Source organism: Python bivittatus, unplaced genomic scaffold, assembly GCF_059951505.1.
Source record: "Python bivittatus isolate LINGU-HERP-01145 unplaced genomic scaffold, Pbiv_v1 ctg000570_np1212, whole genome shotgun sequence".
Classification (NCBI taxonomy): domain Eukaryota; kingdom Metazoa; phylum Chordata; class Lepidosauria; order Squamata; family Pythonidae; genus Python; species Python bivittatus.
In genome coordinates this window covers 1192118-1218354 of record NW_028277097.1, presented here as the reverse complement: position 1 = coordinate 1218354, position 26237 = coordinate 1192118, and the positions used below count along the sequence as shown (strand labels likewise).

Below are 26237 nucleotides of genomic sequence, written 5' to 3'. Positions count from 1 at the left end.
AAGAAAAAAAGAAAGAAAAATAATAGAAAGGCAGAGCATTTTTCATCACACTCTAGTTGTTTCTGTCTGGAGAAACCAAGGATAACAGTGGGCTACAAGCCTGATTCTCCTCTTTAAAGAAGGTGAAAGAAACCACCCTCAGTTTTTACACTTCAGCCTAAATTGTATCCAAAACAAATTAGCACTTAGAAGAAAATGTTAGATTAAAATATTATGTAATAGGCCAAAGTAGGAGCCTATTTCTGACCATTACTGTACACATATTAAGGGTCAGTTAAAAGATCACGTGAAAGGATTATGACTCACCAGCACCCAGAACATGTTTGGAAGAGAGAGTGGGAAAGAACAGTTAGTCCATCCATGCATATAAAATGTAAGGATAACTGTTAAATGACTGCTTGATCTTCATCACCTTTCTTCTAGGAAGAGTAGAAGGGTGGTGGGAACTAAACACATGTAGGTATGTGGTGATTTTGCCTTGCACATGGTCCTAATGCCCTCATCATATGGAAAAATGTTTTAATATGTGGAAACTACCTTCTAACATACCTTTACTTTTATCCTCTCTTTTCAGAGAGGGGTGGCCTTAATCAGCCTTTCATTTCAATAAGGTATAATTGTTCATAGGCATCAGCCAGTCCAGAAGAGTGTCTCAACTGGGTAGATTATTTTCAGACCTTCTGGCAGCTTTTCCAACCAGAAAGCTTGGTGCCTTACTCTTATTACAGTGAATGACTTTGAGAACTCAACTCAATTTACTGCAAAGAAAAAAACATTCCCTGTTTACAGGTGAATGATCTCAGCTGTACTTATTTTTAAAGGTCCAGGTACATTTCCAAAGATATATCCTGACTAAGCCAGAAGTGGATATGTTACTTCATATAGAATGTCATTATTCACCCCAAAACAAAATGTTAAATGGAAGCCCAGAGATAAATAAAGAACTGCTATGATAATTGTTATTTTTAATTTTTAAGAGAGACTTAAAGAATAAAATGCAATCACACCCATATTTAAAAAAACACACACACATACACACACACACACACACACACACGAGCAAACCAAATTTGGAAACTCAGTGTTGGCAGAGAGAAAAATCCATACCTCAGTGGCAAAATAGAAAGGGATCCAAATTCAGTCCTGAAATAAATCAGTATCAGTCAGATAGCTGCTGAGAAAAAAAGAATCCTTGCCAGAAGACTTGGAAAGCTGCTGGGGTTTGATTTAAATCAGAGATGGGCAATTTTTGATGGCCAGGAGCCACATATAATATGGGAAAAGGGCAGAAGGAGTGGGCTGGACTATCATGCATGGTGCATAGCTACATCACACTTCAGATTAGCACCAATTTTTCCTGTTTTTCCATGGGGGGGAGGTTGAATGTGATTGTCATTGTTTAAGGGTTCAACCTATTTTAGGACTTACTCTTCATCTTGGTGTATGTGTGTGGGGGAGTGTTTAATCACAAAATGACATGAAACTCCTTTTTGGTTAGAGATGCAGCTTCACAAAACAAGGAGGAATTTGGGGGTCCCAGAGCCACAGGTTGTTTATCCTTGGTCTAGATGGGCTAATGGTGGACCCATGAGTTAGCTCCAGGCTTCATCATGAATGACAATAACAAAGCCATGAATGCAAAACACTCTAAGGCAGCCCTTCAATTTTGCAGCCCTTTCACCCCATAAAATGATAAACAAATTTACATGAACCCAACCACACACTCTCCCAGGAATAATAATAATAAAAAAAAAACCTAATGATTTCATTAATGGTAGAAGTGGAGAAGAAATAAATCAACCAATTGTAACAATTACTTTTTAACCTCTCTCTCTCTCTCTCTCTCTCTCTCTCTCTCTCTCTCTCTCTCTCTCTCTATATATATATATATATATATATATATGGGGTTTTCAAACTTTGACGTACAGACACTGCACAATGGCAGGCTTCTACAGACAAAAAGAAGGGCAAAGTCCATAGCAAGTTTTGATAGTGTTCGGACTTGGCCAATGCAAACTTGGTAAGGTATAAAAAAATGTGACCACCCTGTTTTTAAGTTGCTCAGGATTCCTGGGGGTTTCAGGCCATAGCTGTTCAACCTAATTCAACATATATAGAAGCAGTAAATTTTATCTGCACCTGAATACAGTCCCAGTTCTAAAACAGAACATTCAAATGCAAAACGATTTTTCCTAAATATGACAAACTCCTGGCCATGACATACCAAGCCCTATATTTACTGGACTCTGAGTCAAACCAAACCAATAAATACATGGAATGTCTGAAATCTCTTAATGCACTACATTTATATTCACTATATAATAAATAACATTCTGGCAACAGTAATGAGGTTTCTTTAACTTAAAGCAAATTGTTTTCGTAGCTCAGGTCATGCACCTGTAATTTTCAGGGGAGAAAAGGTGATTCTGGGTATGTGGTAAAAAAAATTGCATGGCCTTTTTCCATATTTCATTGCTATAAAACCTCTAAACAGCAGTGTTTCCAATTGCAGAACAATCCTTTTGTACTGTAGAGATATTACTTACTCTCAAACATCATGTTAATTTCATTGATTTACACATTATCACAAAACATAATGGAATAATAACAATCCAACTATGAATGGAAGATTTTCTATTCAAACTGCAGTAGTTATACAATTGCTGTTTAGTATTACTATATGACAGTATGTTATTTGCTTTCAACATTAATATTCCAAGGTTATCTAAACAGTGCTAATCTTAATAGCATTAATTTAATTCTCATAGAATGGCAATAGTTTACTCATCTGGGTACAATTTGTATTTAAACTAATTAACACAACCAGTCTTAGTGAAATTAAAGAAAGAAGCTTACTACAATTAATATTATTATGCAATAAATATTTCAGAATATTTAAACTATAAACAATTATAAATTATAAAACATTCATGTGAAAGTAATTCTTACTGAAATTAATTAGAAGTCCAAGGCTTAAACATCCTTGAGAGGACAGTACAAGTTCATATATTCTTTTTTCACCACCGCCCAGTATTTTTTCTTGAAACTGAAGATAAATTATTTAGTATTGGCTATATATTTATTTTAGAAAATGCAAACGTTTTTTCATTCAGTGAAGCATTTGAAGAAAAAAAATCCATTAACCTTTCTTTTTTAGTCCTAACTTTAGAAAAAAAAAAATCTAAATATGTTATCACTGGAATTCTGAAATAAGTGATTTATCACAAACAGCAACAAATTGTATTGGCACCAATTTTTGGTGCCAATAAAAGTGGGCTCTGGGACTGCATCAAAGCCCAACAGTTGCACCTACAACCCATTTTCTATCATTATTTCATTCTTGCAAATACTACAGCTTTTTTTTTTTAGTGAGGTGCTAAAACTCATTAATTTTTTAAAGATATACACCTTGGATTTTGTTCTTCCACGCCTTTACTCCTACAACTAGCAGTGAAGGGCAGGCTCTGTGATGCAAAAGACACACCTCTTAGATCCCATCAGATGACATTTCTTCAAGGACCCGAAGCACGCCTATTCTAGGCACTTGAGCGGAGACAATTGGAAAAAGGCGGTCCCGCAAATACTACTGAAGAATACTGGTTTCACAGACACATATGCACATACACATGCACACTTGTTCAATTCAGCTGCATTACCAAATGTTATAATTAATAAAGGTCCTGGGTTCTGGCTTTAAAAATGATGACATCTTTCAAAGAAAATTAAAATAGGCTCCTCCAGGTGACATTTTTACTGGAGCTGAAGAAATATTCCCATGCATTCTCACTTGAGCATAAACCCCATCAAAACGAATAATCCATTATTTCAAGTAAACAGCTATTTTAGGAGGGAAGCACACCTAATCAATAGTTGTTCTACTGCAACACTAAAACTGCTATATACCACATTGTTTCTGACTGGAACTCAGCCTAGAACAGTTCTAAAGACATCTCAGGTTTATGACAAAAGCAATGGTAATTTTGTTGCTGTGCAGGGGCATTGCATTTCTTTAGATAGTAAACTGTCTTTATCATGGGCCTCAACTGATAACAGAGCTTTTGCTCCATGCAGTAAAATCCACACCATTAGCTTGCCAATTAAGGCAGCATTCCCAAGTCACTGGTAATCAGAGAGATGCACGTCATCCTTACACACAGAGAGTTGGTGTGAACTGCCTCCAGGATGTATTGTCATAATATTTGCTTGACTGATTTGTTTCATTCCCATTAAAAGAAAAGGTCCCTTTTGATGTTCTGCAAACCTGCTGAGATTTCTGTTATGGCTATGGCTATATAAAGGTCTCCACTGAAAGAATGAATTCACTATTAGTATATTGAATAACATCAGGCTTAAGAAAAATAAAAGTAAAAACTCCTCCACAGAGATGTTTTTCTTGTTCAGTGCTGAAAGTTCTTGTGCTGTTAAAACCCTACTAAATAATATAGATTTTTAAGTTGCTTAATGGATGCCATTTATTGCTAGAAAATATTCTGTGGTCAATGTGACAGATGTAGAGATGTTGCCTGACCTCAGATCAATGCTCTATCACAATCTAAGCAGGGCTGAAGTACTCTGGTCTTAGAAAGTTAGTGTAAGAATAAAAGATGTTAACATTTCCTATGCAAAGGCTGCTATTTCTCATTCTGGTAAGCCAGATAATTCACAGCTAGCTTTAATGGTGTACTATTCTGCATGCGGTCAGAATACCTACTCTAGTATTTATCCAGATGTGTAATCCAGATGCATTTAATTGCAACTACCAGAATGTCAGCCAGTCTAACATATCTAGAGACTAAACAAGGCTACTCTAAAATGCAATAAACCATACTGCATCTTCAACATGCATATCTAATGCTAATAAATAAGCATTCGACTGTTTCCTCAGTTAAACCCAGCCTGGCATTTTCAAGATGGGTTGAGACAGCAACTTCCAGAATTCTATGCTAGGTACGTACAGAACATGAATGTGAAAAGTTACCATATACTGAATTAAAACATTGGTTCATACAGTTCAATCATGGTGGAGTTTTTGAAAGGCCTGAAGCCAGCTGGGTGACTTTGGGCCAGCCATTTTTTTCTCAGCCCTAGGAAGAAGGTAGCAATGGCAAACCACTTCTGAAAAATGTTGCCAAGAAAATTGTAGGGACTTGTCCATGTAGTCACCTGGAGTCAAGACTGACTCAAAGGTACAAAACAAAAACGAAAAACAAAAACCAACCCTCCCCCCCAAAAAAACAAAGTAGAAGTCAAATGAAGGTGTTCACTTCTACATTTTCAAGGGTTTTACCTGTCTTGCAATTGTCTGGCAAAAATAATATCAACTTTATATAAGAGTTATTTTCTTTGGTTATAGCTTTCATGCCACCAAGGCAATATTTAGCTTGCATTTAGTATCTTCTCAAAATAGCAGATAATAGTACAGGAAGTCAGCTTTCCCTCTTGAATCAAGTCCACTTTCAACATTTTATCTAGAAATATATCAAGGTGCCTGCTAGTCATTTGCTCACGTTCTTCAGTTGCATCTGAGCTAAAATTAGGCCATGATTTTTCAGACGTCACTTGTCCTTGGAAAATCACTATCAGCTAAATACAGAGAGAGAGAAGAACTTATGTCGGAGATATGGTTCATAGGATATGAGGTGTCTGTGGGGGAGGGGGGGGTCAAAAGTCAAGATGGCAGCTTCAAACGCTCAATGAAAGCCCTCCCCTTTTCAATGTGCAGGGAGAAGCTTTAACTGGGTGGTCATGACCACTATCTTGACCTTTTTATCCTCCCATAGATGACCTTCATTGGATAGTTACAGCCACTCCATGATCAATTTCTCATATTTTCTAGAACAGTGGAACAACCTAAAAGTAAATTCCTCTTATTTGCAAGGACTTCTGGCTTCTAGCTGCAACCACATCCCAAAGACATCCCTAATCACATCTCCTTTTGTCCCTTCAATGAGCCCATCATGTTAGTGAGGAATGCAGCCACCCTGGAAGACATTTATGGGGTCCCCCCAACCAACTTTCTAGACTGAAGCAGCTGCTTGGACAAGCAGTGAAATGTATTAAACCAGAAGAAAAGAAGTCCAGTTGCCATGACTTAACCTCCAAATAATTCCACCTGGATGACTGAGAATCTTCATTGACATGATTGCTGTATAAATTGTAAGTACCTAAAAATTATTTCAAATCTTGCCAAATCAGTTTCTTCACAGCTACACTGGAGGCAGCCCATAAATTGTATGCATGTATGAATAAATAAATACATGCTATCACATCTGGACTGCAAAAATCAAACACCAGATGACAATTAAGAAATCCAGAAAATTTAGATTCTTTGCTGCCATCTAGTGGTTGCCCAGTTCTTGCATTGTAGATCAAGTAGCCCTGTTGTATTTTAAATAGAACAATATTGAAATAAACATGCCAGTCCCCCTTCTTGATCAGCGAGTTTATACAATCCTGCTCATTTGCAATGCCATCCTTAATATAGATTGCAGTTCTAGCACCATATTTTGTAACATTGTAATACAATGACATATTTATTGTTATACAGTACTCTGTTTTATTAGCTGAATCAACAATTCTTTACATGTGTCAGCATTTTAAGAAAACACTGTACGTGTTTTAAGGATATGTAAGAATTTACTTGTTCTTTTGTTATAGAACTACAGTTCCAAGTTCTGTAACTGCAAGGATACATGGATATTAGAAGGAAAAAAGAATGAGGAGAAAATTGCCACAGGAATGAGTCCAGTTACAATCCATAACCTAGCCCCAAGTTAATACACACTCCAGCTGGTATCAGTATATACATTTGCTAAAAGCATGGATGCAGGTCTATACGTAGCCAGAACAAGAACTATTTGTGCACCACTGATTGGTGTCAGCAAGGCTGGAGGAACCCAAGGGTTAGAGAACTGCAACAAATATTGAGGAAGGAGGAATTAACTTGTAGTGGGGCCGCTAACAACACTACAGTATTAGGAATCAAAATGTTCAGCTGCTACAAATACTGTTGGAAAAGGAAGCAAGAAAGGAAACAGCAGACAGTACCCTGGATGGACACTGCGGGCTGGTTGGAATCCTGAATATACGCACGGCACTGCACTGTGCTATTTTATTGCAGACTCTCTTTGTACAGGTGGTCCCCGGGTTAAGAACACCCGGGTTTGGGATGACCCATCGTTAAGAACAGAGCCTAGTGCAGCAAAATTCAAGTTAAATACACAATGGTCCAAGTTCATTACACAATACTACTTATACTTATTGTATAATACTGTTCTGGCTTACATATAAATTCACCTTAAGGACAAACCTTGGGAATGGAACTCATTCTTAAGGTGAGGACTACCTGTATTATTGTTATTATTATTATCCCACCTTTCTGTAAAACTTCTGTAAAAGGGAGATCACTTATAAATAAAAGAACGTAAATATGAATGAAATCAATGATAAATTAATAAAGTAGAATGAATTTAAAATACTACAAGCATGGCAATATTTAATAAATTCCCCCCCATCGTGAAGCTCATTAGATGGCCTTGAATCAGTAATTCCCCTTAATTTGAGTCAGACGGAATTGTGAGGATAAGAAAACAGAAAGGCAGAGAACAGTGTAATGTCTGAAATTACAAAAGATGAGATATAGATGCACAAATTGCCTTAGAATATTTGTATATAAACCAAAACCTTCTCTATGAACTTTATTACAAGGAACAATGATCTAACATCCAAATATTGTAGCACTTCCCACATTAATTTTATGAGAAGCTTTATTCCACACTTCTATATCTGAATTAGGTCTTAATAATTTTACAATTAATGTCACGGGTTTCAAATCAGTCTAGATGGAAACTGTAGTTAAATTCCATTTTCTGAAAGGAAAGCAGGAAAATGGTATTGCACAGCTATAGGACTGAACCAGGCAAGTTTTCTGCAAGGCAGACAGTAAAACATCCACTAGATGTCTCTCTTTTATGCAATCTGTTCTTGCTTAGCTGTAGAAGGTAAAGAAAGATTCAATAAATAAGCAAGTTCTTTTTCCTTATAGCTTATAATTTTACAGCTCTCCAATGAAGGGCTGAAATCAGCATGTCTTTTGCAGATTCTGTAGCTCTTATTTTTGACAACTGATTGATTCCAAAAATCAGGTACTTTGCTGACTAGCCAGAAGTATTCTCTTAGCAGCTTATATTAAAACTAAAATACAAATGCCATTTCAAATGAAAACAAGTAATGCTAAAAACATCAGTTGTAGCAAGAACAGCCTCAGGGATCCAAGTAACTGGATCCAGGTCACATCAGTATATCCAAGTCCAGTTGAGCAATTCAAATATTTAAAGTCCTCCATCAAGAAGAGCAAAAGGAAATTGGGCAAAAGAAAGAACTCCGTATTGACTATACCAACAAGAAAGCCTTTAATAAATTCAGCTGGCAAAATGAAAATGGTTGACAAACATTCTAGGGGATAATGTTGTGTTTCTGACTGAGCCAAAGTGGCCACTTGAAAAAGTTTTTTAAACTCCCCTCCCCACCAACCCCAGGATAATTATTTCAGCCAATATTTCCCTACTGTATTGCTGCTGTTTTGGCATGATTCTGAACTCTCCTTCCTTGAATGATCAGAAATTAATCAGGTATTAATAATACTAGCTAATCCAGGATATCACAGTTGCAATAATAGCATTTAGGCAATCATAATGGAAAGGTACTGGAGGTAATGGTTTCTATTCACAAGAATAATCACACTCATTGTGGAGTAAATATTTCACCTTTAAGTGGGCAAGGAAAGATGTTCTTCCCATTAATTGGAAGGAGTGAGGCAATGCATTTCTGGAATATTTGTTTCTTTGACTCCCTGGCTCTTCCATTGCTTTTTGGTACCTTTGCTGGACAATGCTTCAAAATAGATATAGGTAGAAACACAGCTGAAAATCAGCTGCCAATTGTTCCTATTTATCTGTGTCTGCTGGTGAGCATTTTAATCCTCTGTCACTCTGGCACCTTGACAGAAACTATTCAAAAAACAGTCTAGAGCAAAATATTCTTGAAATACACACCCACTTTTGGCCCAATCCTTCTGGGCTGCAAAAAATCTGGACAACTGCCAGTTGGCAGAAATGTGTTTTCTTTATCCCTTTGCTGGCATCTAGTGGTCATCCAGATTTTTATAGCCCAGATGTGGTGACCCAAAGTGTTCCTAAGCAGGTCTTCCTTCTTCGTAGCTCTTAAGGTAATAGGTAATATTTCTTCAAATACTTTCGACTCTAAACTTTTAAGGCCAAGGCCAGCACTTTGACTAAATCATAGAGATTAAAAGGCAATCATTGCAGCTTCTTGAAGACTGGACATAAACTAAAGACTACTTAGCAATTTCAAAGGTTTAATTCAGTCCTACCTAATTATTGCTATTTTGACATCAGCTTTTATGCCCCATTAGCAGGACAGGCTTAAATGGGTCAGAGGTGAGACTAGTACATTATGCAAACACCATGGCCCAGTCAAGCATGGTGTAGGTGGGTGGACTGCTGGTTGAGAGAGGCTAGGTTTATCCTGGAACAGCCTCAGAACTGTCTGGAACTAAATGAACTTCTCCCCAGGTATCTGAAATATGCAAACAGAGAAGGAGTTATTGGAGGGTCAATACTCTGTTCCTGGTGCCATTCCTGTTGTAAAGAATGAAGCTGGTGAGATAGGAAGCAACAGTTCCCAGGCTAGAAAGAACCATTAAGTTAACATAAATCATGTGCTTCCCAAGGCTATCTGTTAATTAAGAAAGTATTAAGTATTAATTAAGTATCTGTTAATTAAGAAAGACAGGAAGAAAAAGCCTAGAGTTTAAACACTGGGGCAAGGATCTGCATAAAGGCATTGACTCCTGTGTATGACAGTGGGCCAGTTTTCATGTATATGCCTTCTTTCTTCTTTGCAACTAGAAACTAATCTAGCCGAGTCATGTCTGAGAGCATACCGCTAAGATTTCCAGCCAAGTGCTGTTGTGAAACCTGACATCTGTGACTGTGCTAAGTCAGAACATGGGCTAAATGGCTTATCATATGGGAGAAGCTGACAGGGGCAACTTTGCTAGGCAAACATAACTATTCTTTTAATTGGATTAAGAGAAACAATAGAAATTAAAACATTAAATATGATAGTCATTTTTCAGTTTCATCAACATATTTTGTGCAAGTATGTATCACAGAGAATGGGTTCACATATCATGCAAAGGCATAGCTAGGTAAGTCAATCACAATTGGATTTATTGCACAACAGACTAAGCAAAAACCAAACAATTCACAGAATGTAAGAACCCATCCAAGCTTATATCTGTTACAGGATAAGCATCTGCAGGATCAAAGGATTTCATCAACATGATGACAACAGTGTTGTGATATAGAGTTACAAGTTCTGCTCATTTTATATATGAGGGTGACATCAGAATGCAAATATAAGGAGGGGTAGTTAACAGGATCTACGCCCTAAGGAAAGACTAAGACGTATCAAATGTTACCTTCTAAAAATGTGGCTATATTTGTAGAAAAATGTGTGGGTATGTGTATGTGTGTTCTAAGCAATATAGAACCAAGCTTGTATAATTACATAAATGGAGATAAGAATAATTTTTGATACATGTTTATCTTAAGGTTACCTGCATCTGGGTTCATTACATTATGCCTAATAAGTACCAGATACTTTTATTCAACCATCACATCATTTACAGTAATGATTAACTTTTATGAAAGGAACATGATAGGAAAGCCGTAGCCTGGTATGTGTACTGGCAATTTTTTTAACAATGAAAAAGTTCAAACAACTCATGTTGGGATCTATGCATCCTTTTTTATGCTGAAGAAAAATAGAGCCAGAAATATGGATTGGACAGAATCTTATAATGATCTTTTAAAATTATCCCTTATTTAGCCCAGTATTTTCTATTCTAACAGACGGGGTTAACAATACTCAAAATACCAAGCAAAAGATCTACATAGGATAGCCTTTAACTTCAGAAGTCAGATACTGAGTTTACGATTTCGACATGTAAAATATATCTTTGCCATTAACCCACATCCATTCACAGCTCTGTATGTTCTTCTAGCTAGTATTTCTGGGATTTGAACCAATGCCTATAGAATATTTGACAGTCATAGGATAGGCTAAAATATGAAGGGACACACTACACTACACTACACTACACTACACTAAATTAAATTAAATTAAATTAAATTAAATTAAATTAAATTAAATTAAATTAAATTAAATTAAATTAAATTAATTATTGGAATAGCCAACCTAGGTTCTTTCTGAAGAACTATAAATTAACTGGATCATGTCAGCACTATGTTCTGTGATAAACACTAGAATAATACTGATACAAAATGCATGTTTGGGAGTCTATGTAAAGAAGATATTAGTATAGCTTTCTCAATCTGGGCAACTTCCAATTGGGGCAACTTCATCTCTAAGAGTTCTGTCTGGGTATTATAGGAGATGAAGACCATGCATCTGGAGGCCCCCAGCTGGGGGAAGATTATAGCACTTATTTCCTTAGGTATGCAACAGCAATCTAATTAAAGTAATAATAGACATCCCATTCACATAAAACCTTCCCCAGTTGGATGACTTCCTGATATATCCAGTTACAACTATTCAACAAGCATTGGGGAAGGGGGGGGGGCAAGTGACAAAATGTATATCATAATATCATGATGCAAAGCCTATGACTTACATATTTTTGAGAGATATCAGGATGAATGTATGTAAACAAACAGATCTGTGTCATGATGTCATCGCACTCCTGTTGTTAATTTTAACATATTCTTGGTTCTATGTTCCTATTGGTTACAAATTCTGGAAGTGAAAGTTGGTAATAGTGGTAATGGCCAAGGAATAATCTGTACATATGGTGGTCAACCAGCTCATTCAAGCCAGCTATAGATATCTATTGCAGAATCTAAGAAATAATCATAGAATTACAGACTGTAAGTGCTGGAAAGTATCTTATGAACCATTTAATCCAACCCCCTGCTCATTAAAGAAATCCATTGCTATAGCATCACAAACAGATAGCACCTAACATCTGTTTACATTTTGCAATGAAGGAGAGCCCATCACCTCCAGAGATGTCTGTTCCATTGTTGAACAACTCATATCATTAGAATTTTTTTCCAATGTTCATCTGAACTCTAGTTCTTGTAATTTAAAACCATAATTTCTTGTCCTCTCTTTTGTAATAACTCTGAACAACTTTGCTTCATCTTTTACACGACAGCCGTTCAGGTACTTGAAGATAGCTATCATGTTTCCAAGTCTTCTGTGGCTAATTATACCCCAAACCTTCCTCATAGATTTCTCCTTCCTGACCCCTTATCATCTTGGATATTCTCCTCTAGACACACCCTAGTTTGTCAATGTCATTTTAATGATGGAATTGGCAAAAAAAGCCACAAATTGATTGCCAGACAGAGTAATTCTGCACTGCTTTTCTGCCATTCTCATTCAATTTGATGAAAGAGAATTATCTTTAGAAATGTTTTCAAAGGAGAACAGAATTTTGGAGAAATTCTCATAAATGGAGTATGAATTCCAAGGTGGCCAAGGTGGCCAGGTGTGAGGATGTCATGTCTTTCATCTTTTCGGTGGTTTGCAGTTTCCTGGCTTCCAACATTTTTTTTCAAATAATGTTATTAGATTCTAAAATTAGAACAATAAAAACTAATGAAAACTAATATTAAAGATAATGAAAAAAAGAAAGAATAGAAAGGAAGAAAAAGAACAAAGTCAAAAGTGCAAAAAAAAGAAAAGAAAAAATACAAAAAGAATCACTTCTGATTTTCCTTACAACAGCTATAAGTAATTATTTATACTAAGCTCTTACTCTAAGTTTACAACATAATTTCATTTTTTTCTGTTTCACACAAAAAGTCCAAAAATGGCTTTCAATTAGTATTAAAATTACTTAATGTCTTTTCTAATCACTGGCTTCCAACATTTTTGAAGGAAGACAATATATAGAAATACCTCTCACTGGGGTTTTACAATAGCAATGCTTTTATCAGTGCTAATGTGTTGCTCTTGAGACTTTGTTGAAGACTTTCTCCTTTCTTAGAGAGATTATTCCAATTATTTGGTCCAAAAATTTGGTGAAGAATTTCAAAAGACCATTTGTACTCAGTTCTATTGAAGTATTCTCACATCTAATCTGCAGCAGCTATCAAGTAGATGTGTGTTTCACCTCCAAATCTGTTTCAGCTGCCAAAATAGGAATTGATCAAAATATAATTCTCCAGTTTCTTTAACTTGAATTAGATTTGTCTTCTTGGCTTGTGCATGGAAGATGTTAAAAGCATTTCTTCCAGTCTCTCATGCAAATGAAAATATATATTCATGATCAAGCAACAGTCAGTCCCCAGAACATCACTTTCATGCTTGAATTTCCTGACTTGTTGATTTGTCTCATAACTGTAATGCTATTTAAACACTGGAGGTTTTGTATTTAATAATGGCAATGTAATAAGCACACAATTGTAATGCTTATCTAGTGCCCAACATCTGTTGCTCTATGGCTGGTTCTTAATATTTACATTTTGCAAGACATTAGTTGGTTAAATCTTAAGTTCCAATAACCTTTGCTAATGACTATTTGTCTTAGCTTCTATTGAGAATTAATGAGACGTTAAGGAAATACACAATCCTATTCTCTGCTTACAATTCATGTATCTTGTAATTTATCAAGAACTGGTCAATTTCACGTAGTCAGAGCACAGGTTGCTTAAAATGATTGGTTTCTTTTAGAGTAATTTATTAACGTTGCCCATAATTCATATCTAAAGGCTAGGTATATTGTGTGCATTCAGATCCTACATATAAGAAATCATCTATTTCTTAAGACTGGATGTAATTTGATCTTGCATACAAAGCACCACAAAAGAGAATCATCATTGTCTCATTATTTATTGTATTTTCTTTCTATTCTTTTGTAAAAGCCATAGATTTAGAAATATGAAAACCTAGATCATTCTAAGAACAATTCCAGATCTCTAACAAGGCTCTCCTATGTCCTCAAACAGAGAATATATTCAAATATGTTCCAATGGATAGAGTTTTGTGCATATTTTTATTAAAAAATACCCCTGTCTGTTAGCCTCTTTTCACCTATTCAAGTTAAGAAATGTAGACAAGACAAGACAAGACATTCATCAAAAGGGGAGCAATCCTTCTCTGGATTCTACATAGGACAAACTGGACAACCTTTGTGCAAAAGAACTAACGGTCACAAGCTTGTCATCAGAACTCAAAATGAGGACAAAGTAATATCAGAGCATTTTCACTTCCCAGGACACTCTATGGCCAACCTCAAAGTGATGAGAGATTGCTGAATTCACATACATCAGAGTAGCCATTCTATACATTTAGGATTTAGACTTTTCGCCACCAAGGAGAATGTTTCTACATATTTACATTCAGCTCAAGTTAACCATTCAAAACTTCTTTTTTGATATATAGTGGATTTGCCTTAAATTAAACCATTGCGTGTGCGTGTGTGTATTTCAAAAAATAAAATAAGAATTGCAGTGGCAGATTTAACATCTCCTTTGCCTATTCTCATTCAGACTACAAAAAGCTGTACTACAGTATGTACCTAAATGCATCTGAAGAATGAGGTCACCTAAAGGAGAATTGTTTGAAATACAGTTTGGTTCTAGAACATTAAGTGAATAATATTTGCATGCTAATTTAGAATGAATTATTTTTATTGTTAATGCCTCAGTTATTGTACTTTTGTTTGCTCAGAACTACAAACAGAAACCTAATATAAATGTCTTTATGTTGAAGAATATCCTCAACAGCTAAATCTGATAAGAACACAGACTTTGCCCAAGTTTATTTTTATTGCTTCACACCCTCTTTCTATCCAACATCCTTTGTGCACTCTCACAGGTATGATTTTATGTGGCCAATTCAGGGACGTTAGAAAGCAACTTGCCCTGCTCAGGCAATTTTCTGTCATGCATTCAGAGAACATGAGAGAATTATCCAGAAATGCATTCAAAGAAAATAAAGAGGATCACTCCATCTTCAGCCTCTCTTTTTGCCAGTCTTATTTTTGACCTTCTCACACTTAACAGGATCATGAAGGAGAATCTTTGTTTGTTCAGCTGAAGACAATCAGACAACTCAATCAAGCAGCATTCTTAACTGAGAGGATTCTGAGAACATTCACCTGTATACATAAAAATGCCATTTCAGACTTGGGATGAACAAACTGGTGTAAATCTGATCTTTTCTAGTTTTCATTTTGCAGGGCAGGTTTCCACTCCAGCAGATTTCTGCTGAGACATAATCTCAGGGGCATGGGAAGTTATTCTTAAAATGTAGAAAGTGGCTGGGGTTCTTAGCTTTTTCTCTTACCTTCACCACAAAAAAGGCTTACAATAGTGTGGCGCTTTCATCAGAAGTAATTTCTTCTTTGCAACGCTTCCTGGAATTGTCCTGTGACCATCATCACTTCATTTCATGAAGTGTTGCAAAGGAAAGTCAACTCTTCATGACTGTGAATGCAGAGCAGACTTCTGCTATGAAAGACAGAGAAAATGGAACATCCTATACATTTTCCAGTGAGGTTGATTTGGAAGGAGGGAAGAGGGCAAATGCTTTCTAGACTTTGCTCCTGCTAATGTCATCTAGGGCTACCATATCTGGGCTGCAAAGATCCAGACAACTACTAGATGGCAGCAAAGAGAGTTCTCTGGATGTCTTTGCTGCCACTATGTGGTCATCCTGATTTCTGCAGCTCAGGCATGGTAGCCTCGCTATTATCTTGCAATGGATCTGCTGGGAATTAAAATACTTCCAGCAAGCTCTATGGTGCAGTTATTTCATATTCTGATTTTAGATGTTCCAACTAAATACAGGAAGGATGGAGGTGGAGTCAGATCCAAAATTAGGATATTGGGAACAGCACAGCACATGTAGTTCTTTCCCTCCCCCACTACACATTCTTGGAATACTGCAGACACCATGCCTGCCTCACAGATGCATAGCACAGTAGTATGCAAGTTTATTCTGATGTCAGTTCCACTGTATGCAGGAAGTCTAGAAAGGACTGAATACTTAATGTTCTCTCACTCCCAGAAATGAATTAGGGAATTCTAGTTTTGAAAATGGATAATGATAATTCTGAGAGATTTAGCTTTCTTTTGAGAGTTAGCTCTCACACAATCAATGAAAAACAACAGGAGAGCAAATCTGACCATTGCAACAACAAGGATAGAAGGTAACCAGCTTTCTGCTCAAAAAAGGAGCTGAGCAGACCCTAACATACTGTAGGACAGGAAAGAGAAGGAGGAGAGGCAAACATTTTTGAATATTGTTTCTATATATAGGGCTTGCTTTTGAAACACAGCAGATGCTAGAATTTTTTTCATTATGGCTTCCTAGCCTTTTTTCAACAAAGATTCCCTATCAGAACCTCTTGGATTCAGGTTTTCCAGTTGGTTCCAATCCTGCCTCTTGGATGCAACCCGATTATTCTCACTGAAAAGCAAATGCATATGTCTCAACCAGTGTTTCTCAAACTTGGCAACTTTAAGAAGTGTGGACTGCAACTCTCAGAATTTCCCAGCCAGCATGCTGGCTTAAAGTTGGTATGGTTGAGAAACATTGGTCCAAACTACCAATGCCTGTTAAACTATTCCATAACTTGAATAGTGTAGATATGTCATGGTTGTAAACTTGGTATGTAATTACACTTTCTAATCACTAAGATGCCCTGATAACAAATTAGGTTCTACATATTAGATTAAAATATTTAAAATATTTTTCCACCGAATTTTAAGGAACAGTTTACTTGTCTTCTGACAGTTTAATAATATCCTATTAACAATTTCTAAGAACAATAGTGTGGGATAGGAATAAAGCAATTTTTTTACAAGCCAACCGAGAAATGACAAAGTACATTTAGTAATAACCTAACACCTCTCTCTATAGCTACAGCATCATTCATCTAAGAAATGGTCCCATGCCACGTCTTAAATTGCTGAATGTACAGTAAAAAAGAACAAATAAATTCTCAACAGTATATTCTCATTATACCAAAAGAAATTATTTTCAGTGAAATGTTTGCCACTGAAAGAAAATAACCACTTAAACAGTGTGCAATAATCTTTAACAATGTTATATTTGGAGCAGATTTAAGCCCTTTTCACTGATCCTATGGAAAGAAACAGGGAAACAACTGTAACAGAATCAATTTCTACTGACAAAATATGAATGCAAACAGTTTTATTTATTTATATTTCAAATTTGGTCACTGCCCATCCCACTAGGAAGATGGGCAGTGTCCAATTTAATTGTGTTTCCAACCCACTCCCCAGCCTAAATAATCATGTGTCTTATAGCTCAAGAAGAATTGGGTTCCCAAGCCCCAGGGATCTCACCTGGGATGGCTTATGGAGCCTGTATATTTCAAGTTTAAGATAAACTAAGGCATTTCATCTTAAAGCTTAATTTAGTACGCAGGAGACCCTGCAGTAACAATAGCTATAAGAAGAGATATGGTTGGCATGCAAAACTAATAGATCCAGCAGTTAGTTTGGCTATTTCTCTTTCTTTTCAGAGATCAGCACATTATTTGAATGTATCCTCTGTCTGAAAGGGTGTCCAATTTAATTCTGCTCTAAAGATAAAAAGCCATAAGGAAGAAGAGCAGCAGGAACCATGATGAAGCATGTTTGTAAGAACTTGAATAGCAAAAAAAAAAAAAAAGAGGTTCACAGCTCACCTTTGAAAAGTGGGCTATTAGTGAATTAAAAAAAAAAAAAAACACCACAAGAAATATTTTTCTCTCTTAAGGTGCCTGAGAATGGTTGAGGAAATGGCAGAATTTTTTTCAGCATAGCACAAACAGTGCTGAGCTAGATAGGCAAATGTCCTGATGATTCAGTAATTTTCTGTGTTCTTGTTAAGCTTAAGGAATATTTCTTAAAAGTGTGGCTCATGTCCTGGGAGTTATAAGAAAAGGGGTGGAGGGTCAATACAAAGTTCCTTCCCCTCAAGTTCTTTCCAAGCACGCTTACCAGTTTGAAGCAAAAATGTGTCGGATGCAAAGCAATGTAATATCCTATATGAAGCCTGTGTGTTCTTTTTATTAAAACACACGCACATACCATGTTTGCATTTCAAAGGAGGACTAATAAGTAATCATGTCTGGAGAGAACTAGGCATATATGCAAAACCTGGAGTGTGTAGGGATTTACAACAGAGGAGAAGGGAGGAAAGACTGTGAGAAAACAGAGAGAAGGATTTATAAGCAGAGGATTGAAGAGGAAAGAGCAAATTGGCTGCAACTGTAATCTTTCTGTGGCTTTGCTGAAAGAGAGAATGCCCAAAGCAGCTTACAGCCTGCCAGTGTTTTGCAAGTTGCAGGGTTTTAAGAGGAGTTGAAAAGAAACAGATTTAAGCAAGGAAACACTATTCTCCCCACACACCCGTGCAGTTTGGGGGGGATGAGAGTGCCTGTCTTTAAAAAGGAACCCAGATGTCAGGAATTATGCAAAAATAGGCAAGTCCATCCTTCCCATTAAAAATATGGTTTTAAACTTTATTGGGGTTTGTTGAGTTCTGAGGAAACTGGATTATTTACAGTTGTATGGCTCCATCGTTGCTTCCTTGTTACGCAGATTATTATTGTTTAAATAAGTGTTATATTTACTTCTTCCCCAACTCTTATCCCTATGAAATCATTTGTTTCATACATGGGTGAAGAGTTGCACATATTTATGTGATCATGATGTGTGTGCGTGTCAGTCACAGTACTGCATCATTTTGAGTACCCCTCCCTTAAGGAAAGACAGAAGAGTAATCTACTGACAGCCTCCCTCCCCCCCTCCCCATGCAGTAGCTTTCTGCAGTATAAGAAGTTGGAGGCACACTGTTTTTCCTGATCAGTTTCTGAACAACAATTAATGCATTTTAGAGTTGCCATTTTTAAAAATTTTATTTCATGGAACAAGATGTGCTCTTCAAAACACATCCTAGTAGTTGCCAGACATATGTTGGTCCCCATTTATTATTTCCTTCTATTTATAGCGACACTAAAAGCACAGCAAATAACTGCTCCATAGTCTGGATCCCAATTCCCGCCGATAGGCTATTACTCTTTATTCATTTCCATAGATACCAACTGAACATGACGATGAGCTTACCACAGGCATGAAATTATTCAGACTGTATCCAAGGTCTTTTTGCCAAAGGTCTGGAGTTATTAGGCATTAGGTCTATCTGCATATGATCTGAAAGAAGTGCTTTAGACTTCATGTGAGTATGAGGACATCAGCTTTCATCTCTCTCTCTCTCTCTCTGCATCGGTCTGAAAAAGACGATGTTGCTTTAAGGAGTCAACTAAAGTTAATGGAACCCTTAAAGTAACTGCACTTTCCCCCCCTAAGTTCATGTGGAAGCCTGGAAAATGTGGGGCTGCTTTTAATGAATAGCAGAGAGGTGCTTCCACAAGTTTTGAAGCACTTTGATTCATTTTCAAAGTGTGCACAGCTCTATTGGTTAGTACTTCCTAATAAAAAGGGAAAAAATGCTGTTGAAACTTCTCAATTACTATTTCACAAATATCAAAGTTGGCATCATTATGTAGCATCCCAATGCTACCACTGGCTCCAGAATTTCTTTCTTTCTTTAGATTTACATGGCCCATATAAATAGCTGGGTAAAATATCAATAAATGCATCCACCATTAAAAAAAAACAAACCTAAACAAATATAACATCAGGATCAATAACTCACATAATACATACTAACATGTACTAATGGTTCACATAGCATCCTGGCTAAGCACTCAATGGAAAAGCCAGATCTTCAGGACCTTTCTGAAAGATAGCAGAATCAGGTGTGCCCATGACTACCTGAATTGCTGAATTCTGGACTGGTTGTTGACTTCAATAGATGTTCAAGGGCAGCCCTATATAAAGTACATTGCAGTAATCAAAAAGAGAGGTCACCAAGGTATAAGTGATCATGAGCAGGGCCTCCCAATCTAGGAATGGGCATAATCAGTGCACAAAATGGATCTGTGTAAAGGCAACCATGGCTACCACTTCAATTGTATAAACATATAAAGTTTCTCCAATACAGTTTGGCTTGCTACCTTTCTTTCCAAAGTTCCCTACTATCCCTGACAATGTTTGTGAGATGCTCTAGCCCAATAAAAGAAAAATAAACAACCTCCAGTAGAGGCCTGAGTGGGCTCCAAGTCAACAGAATATTGAGGTCATGGAGGAAAATTAAACACCATGTTCTACAAGTAGAAGGCTCCATTGCACCATTTTTGAAGGGGGATATAAATTATACTGAAAATACACACACACAGACACACACACACACACCATTTTAAGACAGGAAGCTCTATATCACAACACCTCATGAAACAATATAACCTAGACATATGGAACAACAAGTTGTGTTTTCTTTCTGTACCAAAGCTTTATAGAATATACCAAGACCTTTCTATAAAGCTTTGGTACAGAAAGAAAAATAGGTGTTGAACTTAGGACCAGGGGGAGATTCATTTAGGTGTAGCCTTGGCCACAGAAATTCCCAAGTGACCCAAAGCCAATTACGATCTCTCCACAAAATCCACTTTGCAGGGTTGTAGTTGTGAAGATAAAACTGAAAGAGGGAGTGTTCTGTACAACCTCTTGAGTTCATGGAGGAAAGGTAGGGTACAAAGATAACAAATAAATAGCAGTAGTCATATACTAAATAAAATAGTAATTTATAGCAATTTGCAGTAGTAGAAGTAGTAGCTGCAGCAATAATGCAACTTAACCAAATAAGCAATATGACTCAAAGCCTTTCTCAACTGCATTTCATTACAGCTTAAGACGGGTATTGCTACAAAATAAATAATACTGAAATGATGGATTTGCAAGGCAAGCAGCCAGTTCCTACTTAACTGGCAATTGGAGCGCCTGGTGCTCAAGCAGAAACTTATAGAAGCCAAACCAGAAAATACACACCAAATGTGCAATTCCATCTTTACTGATTTGAGTTGGATGACCTACTGTTTTAAGCAGCTCTAATTTGTTCAAGCTTCTGATTCACTCTGGCCATTCCTCCAGTCCTCGACTTCCTTAGAACTGGCCTCCCCTACCGTTTTTAATGGTAACTGCCATGCATTCAACCACCTCATTTTATCCCACGTAATTTCCTATCCCTCTGCCACCTTCATAACTGCTTTTGCTCTTCAACAAAATAAATAAATCTGATTTATTCACACACTTTGTTTCCCCTCAGTCTTTATCAAAGGAATTATCTGCTGTTATTGAGGCTTGAATTGGCTGTGGATACCCAGAAGAAAGCCCTGGGGGGTCAGATAGAAAGCAGTACCTCAGTGACCAGAGTTGCAAGTAATTCTGACCATAACTTTAGCTATGGTTTCCTTTCCTTCCAACTTGCTTCTGGGGCTGCTTGTTTTAACATGGATGAACCATGTGATACTAACTATGGATTAGTACAGGGAGTGAAGAAACAGTGCTGCTACAGAATTTTTTGATCTCCAACTCCCCTCAATCCAGCCAGTATGGCCAATGTTAGGGATGATGGAAGCTGAAGACCCACAAGTTCTGTAAAAAAATATTTGTTTACCATGACATCCCTGCTTTAGGGAAACATGCTAACATCAGAGCACAGTTTATGATCTTTGCTTGTTTCCATAGTTTATCACAGATCTCAGTTCAGATAACACAAGTAACTTCATTTAGTTGAAAATGGAAGCAAAAGCCTATGATCACTTTATGAAAATAAAGTTGGCTACTTATAGTCAACAGGGAGATCTAAACTCAAGGCCCATTCAGGCTCATTCCCTTTAATGTTAAACTACACTGTCACATTACAGTTGCACACATCTCTTCTATAGGCAAACCTGGTGGTAGGAATCATCAGGAAAGGGATTAGTGATAAAATTGCTATTTTAAAAGGAACTCTTTTCGTGTTTGTGTGTGTTCCTTCAAGTCAGTCTTGACTTTGGTGATTGCCTGGACAAGTCCATGCAAACCTAAGCAACATTTTCTTAAGTGGTTTGCCCTTGCCTTCTTCCTAGGGCCGACAGAGAGTGATGGGCCCAAGGTCACCCAGCCGGTATTGTGCCTAGGGCAGGACTAGAACTCACAGTCTCCAAGTTTTTAGTCTGGTGCCATAACCACTACACCAACCTGGCTCTCTAATAGAACTCTAAGCAACTTTAAACATGATGTGATTATACAGATCTTTGGGGTGGTTACATTTTAAAAACTTCATAAGGTTTTCATTAAATAAACCATACAGAGAAAAACACGATTAAGAACAAACAGGCAGAGCACTGTTATGGAGATGGAGTTTTTAATACAGAGAAAAAATTACTAAGTGATTAACAGAAATAGGATTTTGTGATAGAAAGGTTTTCTTCTACTGAGATAAAACTAGAATTCAGTGAAACTGATCAACAGTAGGTTCAGAATGGTGCAGTGTTCTACCTATTAAAGACATCTCTATAAGGACTTGGTGACCTATAACATGGAGGAATTTTGCCAAGTGAAGTACAGCTGGATATAGTTCTACCACTTTTTTGGCATTTAGTTGACAGGACTCTTCCAGAAAGCATTTCTTTCTGCTTCATGATATTTGGAGTTGGTATCTGTTGAAATTTAAGCTAAACCATTTAGATTTTTTTTTTAATGCTGGTTGAGTTTTATTTTTATTTTATCTTTAGGATGGCTTTATTGCAGTTCAGTTTTCTGTTTGTACTATATTTTAGTACTATGTTTTTGGCTGAGAGAATATGATATATGAACTTTTAAATAAATAAACAAAATGATTTATTTCAAATTATGCATAATTTAACAAAGATAAGTCAATTCAATTTAGGAGATTCACTATGGATATGGCTTTCCAAGAGACTAGACCAGGGTTCCATGAAGTGATCAGTACTGACCCCCAAGGGCTGATGGGACTATCCAAGGGGTTGGTTGTTGTTGCTGTTGTTGTTATTCACAGTACTATTAGTTAAACTAGTATTTATTAAATTATTTTCATATAATACATTGTCAATGAACAATCTGAAACTTCATGGAGGGGTCGATGAGCTGAAGAGTTTAGAGACCCCTGGAATAGACCAACCTACAGCCAATAGATCTTTCTATGAATTTTGGCCATGGGAGATAACTGGAATCTCAAAGTTAAGTGATGGGAAGATCTACAATTGAGAAGGGTTCTTGCTGTCTGTATACTTCCTTGAAGCATCTTAATTGGTGGCCACTTCCAGAAAAAAGGAAGGATGCTGGACTAGATAGATCTCTGGTCTGATCAAGGTAGACTCTCTTAATATTCTTTTTTTTTATTCTGGTGCAGCAGAAACCCAATAATGAAATATCTCATAGGGCCAACTTTGCAAAGCTGTTTCTGTATGTTATATTTCTTCACATTATGCCAAAATCTCAATAATTTTCTTCCATCACAAAATAGATGTCTCATTTTCTACCTTATTCTCAGTGTGTTCGAAAACTGATTTCAATTTTTTTTTCTTGGTGGTGTTTTCATTATTGGAGTTAGCACAGGGTGATACTATTGTGGTTTTCTAAAACATATCTTTCCCTTATTCTGAAAAAATTCAATGGGAAGAGTTCTTTCATTATGACTTATCTTAGGATATAACCGAAGCATGGAAAACCAGGAAGACTGCAGACCACCAGAGAGAGGTTTATGCATTGAAAAACACATCTCTTGGTCACCAAATAATTAATGAAGTACAAGAACACCATGAGAAGGGAACTGAAATTATCTTCTTTTAAGCAAGATTCTTTGAAAGCAGTTCCTTCTCACCAAATTGAAAGAGAAATTACAGGCAAAAACAACAAACAAACCCAGATGTTTTCCTGCATGTATGCCTCACTTTTAGAGATCCCTAGCATTATGGCAGTGTGCAGTGCTATTGCAGAATGAAGCCGAGTCTGCTGTGCCTTTTTCTAGAGGACTCCATGCCACTATATCTCCCTTCCCTACTTTCCATTCCCCTAAAATATTCAGTCAGCATTATATGGCCTCTGAAAATGCTTTGTCTGTACTCAGCTGTTTTGCTGATTCCAAGGTAGGCAGGAGGGGATTAAAAATGATTTTTAAAATTATTATAAAGCTTGGGATCTTCCAAATCAGCAGAGACCTCTCTTTGGTGGGGTGTGGCTCATGCTGTTTTGCTTCATAAGCAATAGCAATCACACAATGATACAAACAAGTGAACTTGGTAATAAGGAAAGAAGAAAGGACACATGTCCTATACACCAGTTATGATATTCAAGCCTTGCTACAGAAGAGCAATAACAATACACAGTTTGTAGGAAAATGGCCTCAACAGGTTGCAACAAAAAGTTAGCAATGAGTATGGATACCCAGAACTCCTCTTAGCTACCTAAACTAATATTATGATAGAAGCAATTCATAAAATTGTCCAGGTGGAAAGGTTCACCTTTTCTTCTGACAATAAAAATAGTAAATGTTGTAGAGCTTCCTATTTAAATAATAAGCATTATGACATTTATTTATGTTCCTTTGGTCCAAAATCTAGTATTAAAAAGCCCTTGATGGGGAGGGGGGGAGTATTTTTTTTTTTAAAGTAATCAACATTTTACACCTATGAATAAAATGCAAGTAAATTTAAAATTTTAAATTCCCAGGTAGTGTAAAAATAAACTGTTTCAACCTGTTGAAATGATAGGCTTTCTATGAAACCTTATGATTGGGGAAAAGGAAAACAAAACAACCGCAAAAAGAAAAGAGAGAGGTGTGAAATATAACTGTGGAGATGACAAGCTCAGAAAACAAGCATCCATTCAGATGGCATGAAATAAAAATTATAATGTTGTTATACAAGCATGTGAGTTTTTGGGTACTCAGATCAAAAGCACTGCAGAAAATATATTGAAAATAAAGTCAGGTTTTTCTAAATTAAGGAATGCTCTGGATTTTCGTAACTGAGACTAGTGGAATGTGGTTTTTATATTTATGGATAGATTTCTGAGAACTTATTCAGGTAAACCCAACTTTGGGGATAAGTTCCCTCCCATTTTGAATAATAGACTTCGTATCACATTCTATTTAAAATATTATCATCCCACTGTTCTATTAAAAGGTACTTAAAACAGTTAGATATTGTAAGCACCTTAGGAAAAGGGACAAACCTCTGTTAGCTTACTAATTACAATTTTAAAATTATTGTGCAAATGAACAAGAAAAAAAATCCAAAGTTACCGTTTCCTTTGCTGCTTAATATCAATAGGCTTGTTAATAGCATAGGGTGATCCATGAATGAAGGCACTTCGAAACCTAGCCAACTTCTCCAGAGTTAGATGTTCACAGCTGGATGGCAAACTCATTTTATCCAGGTAGCAGCTATTATATCTATTCAGAATGCTAACAGACGAAAGGGAACATTCTTAGGAAAGCTGTAAAAAAAAAAAAATGCTGGGCAAAGAGATTCAGCTCCAAGGTACAGTTCAGGTATACTTCTGCACTCTGCTACTCCAAAGAAGTTTTTTAAAAAAGTCCTGATCACTTTAGCTGCTGTGTTCACCCTGAAGGAGCAACAGCCACTTACAGCCATTCAGAGTCAGATTTGCAGTCAAATAGTGGAACAGATAAAATGGAAAACCTTGGAGGAGCTCCGCTCCCCCCCCCCTCCAACAGTCACTGAGCACAGTTTGATCAGCTGCAAATTCAGTCTCTAAAAACTCACTCCCTGCAATTACAGTGCAGCAATTGGTGGCTGAGATGGACTATTTATACGCAGATGACGCTCGTCCTAGTGAAAGAGAACTTGCTTATTCATATTCCTGGGTATTTTTTTTCCTTTGCAAGTCCCTTCACAAAAACATGGTGCAAACTCAGACTAGTTTCGTGTGCATGTGAAATAATGGCTAACACTGAAAATTAGACATGTGCATTATTGGAGCTGCTTTAGATCTCTATAGATGCAGTTGCATATCAAAAATCTAGCGTCTAGCATGTGTGGAGTCCATATATCTTTTCTTTCCCACATATACACTATGGGAGGATGTCAAAAACTAGGACCAGACAACTGTGGTTCCCTGTAACATGCATATGCAATATATACATGAACAAAACAAGTTTCATAGCTAACTCATGTGATTTAGGGTAGAAGTGGTTCATCTAAGCTTTTAAGATGTACCTGCTTCCAGTGTTGTGCA

At 36.7% G+C, this 26237-nt stretch overlaps 1 protein-coding gene across 4 annotated transcripts in view; it reads right to left on the bottom strand.

Moving 5' to 3' along the window:
• PDE4D (phosphodiesterase 4D) overlaps positions 1-26237 on the bottom strand; it is a 679443-nt gene that overhangs the window by 202262 nt on the left and 450944 nt on the right. The window lies entirely within an intron of this gene.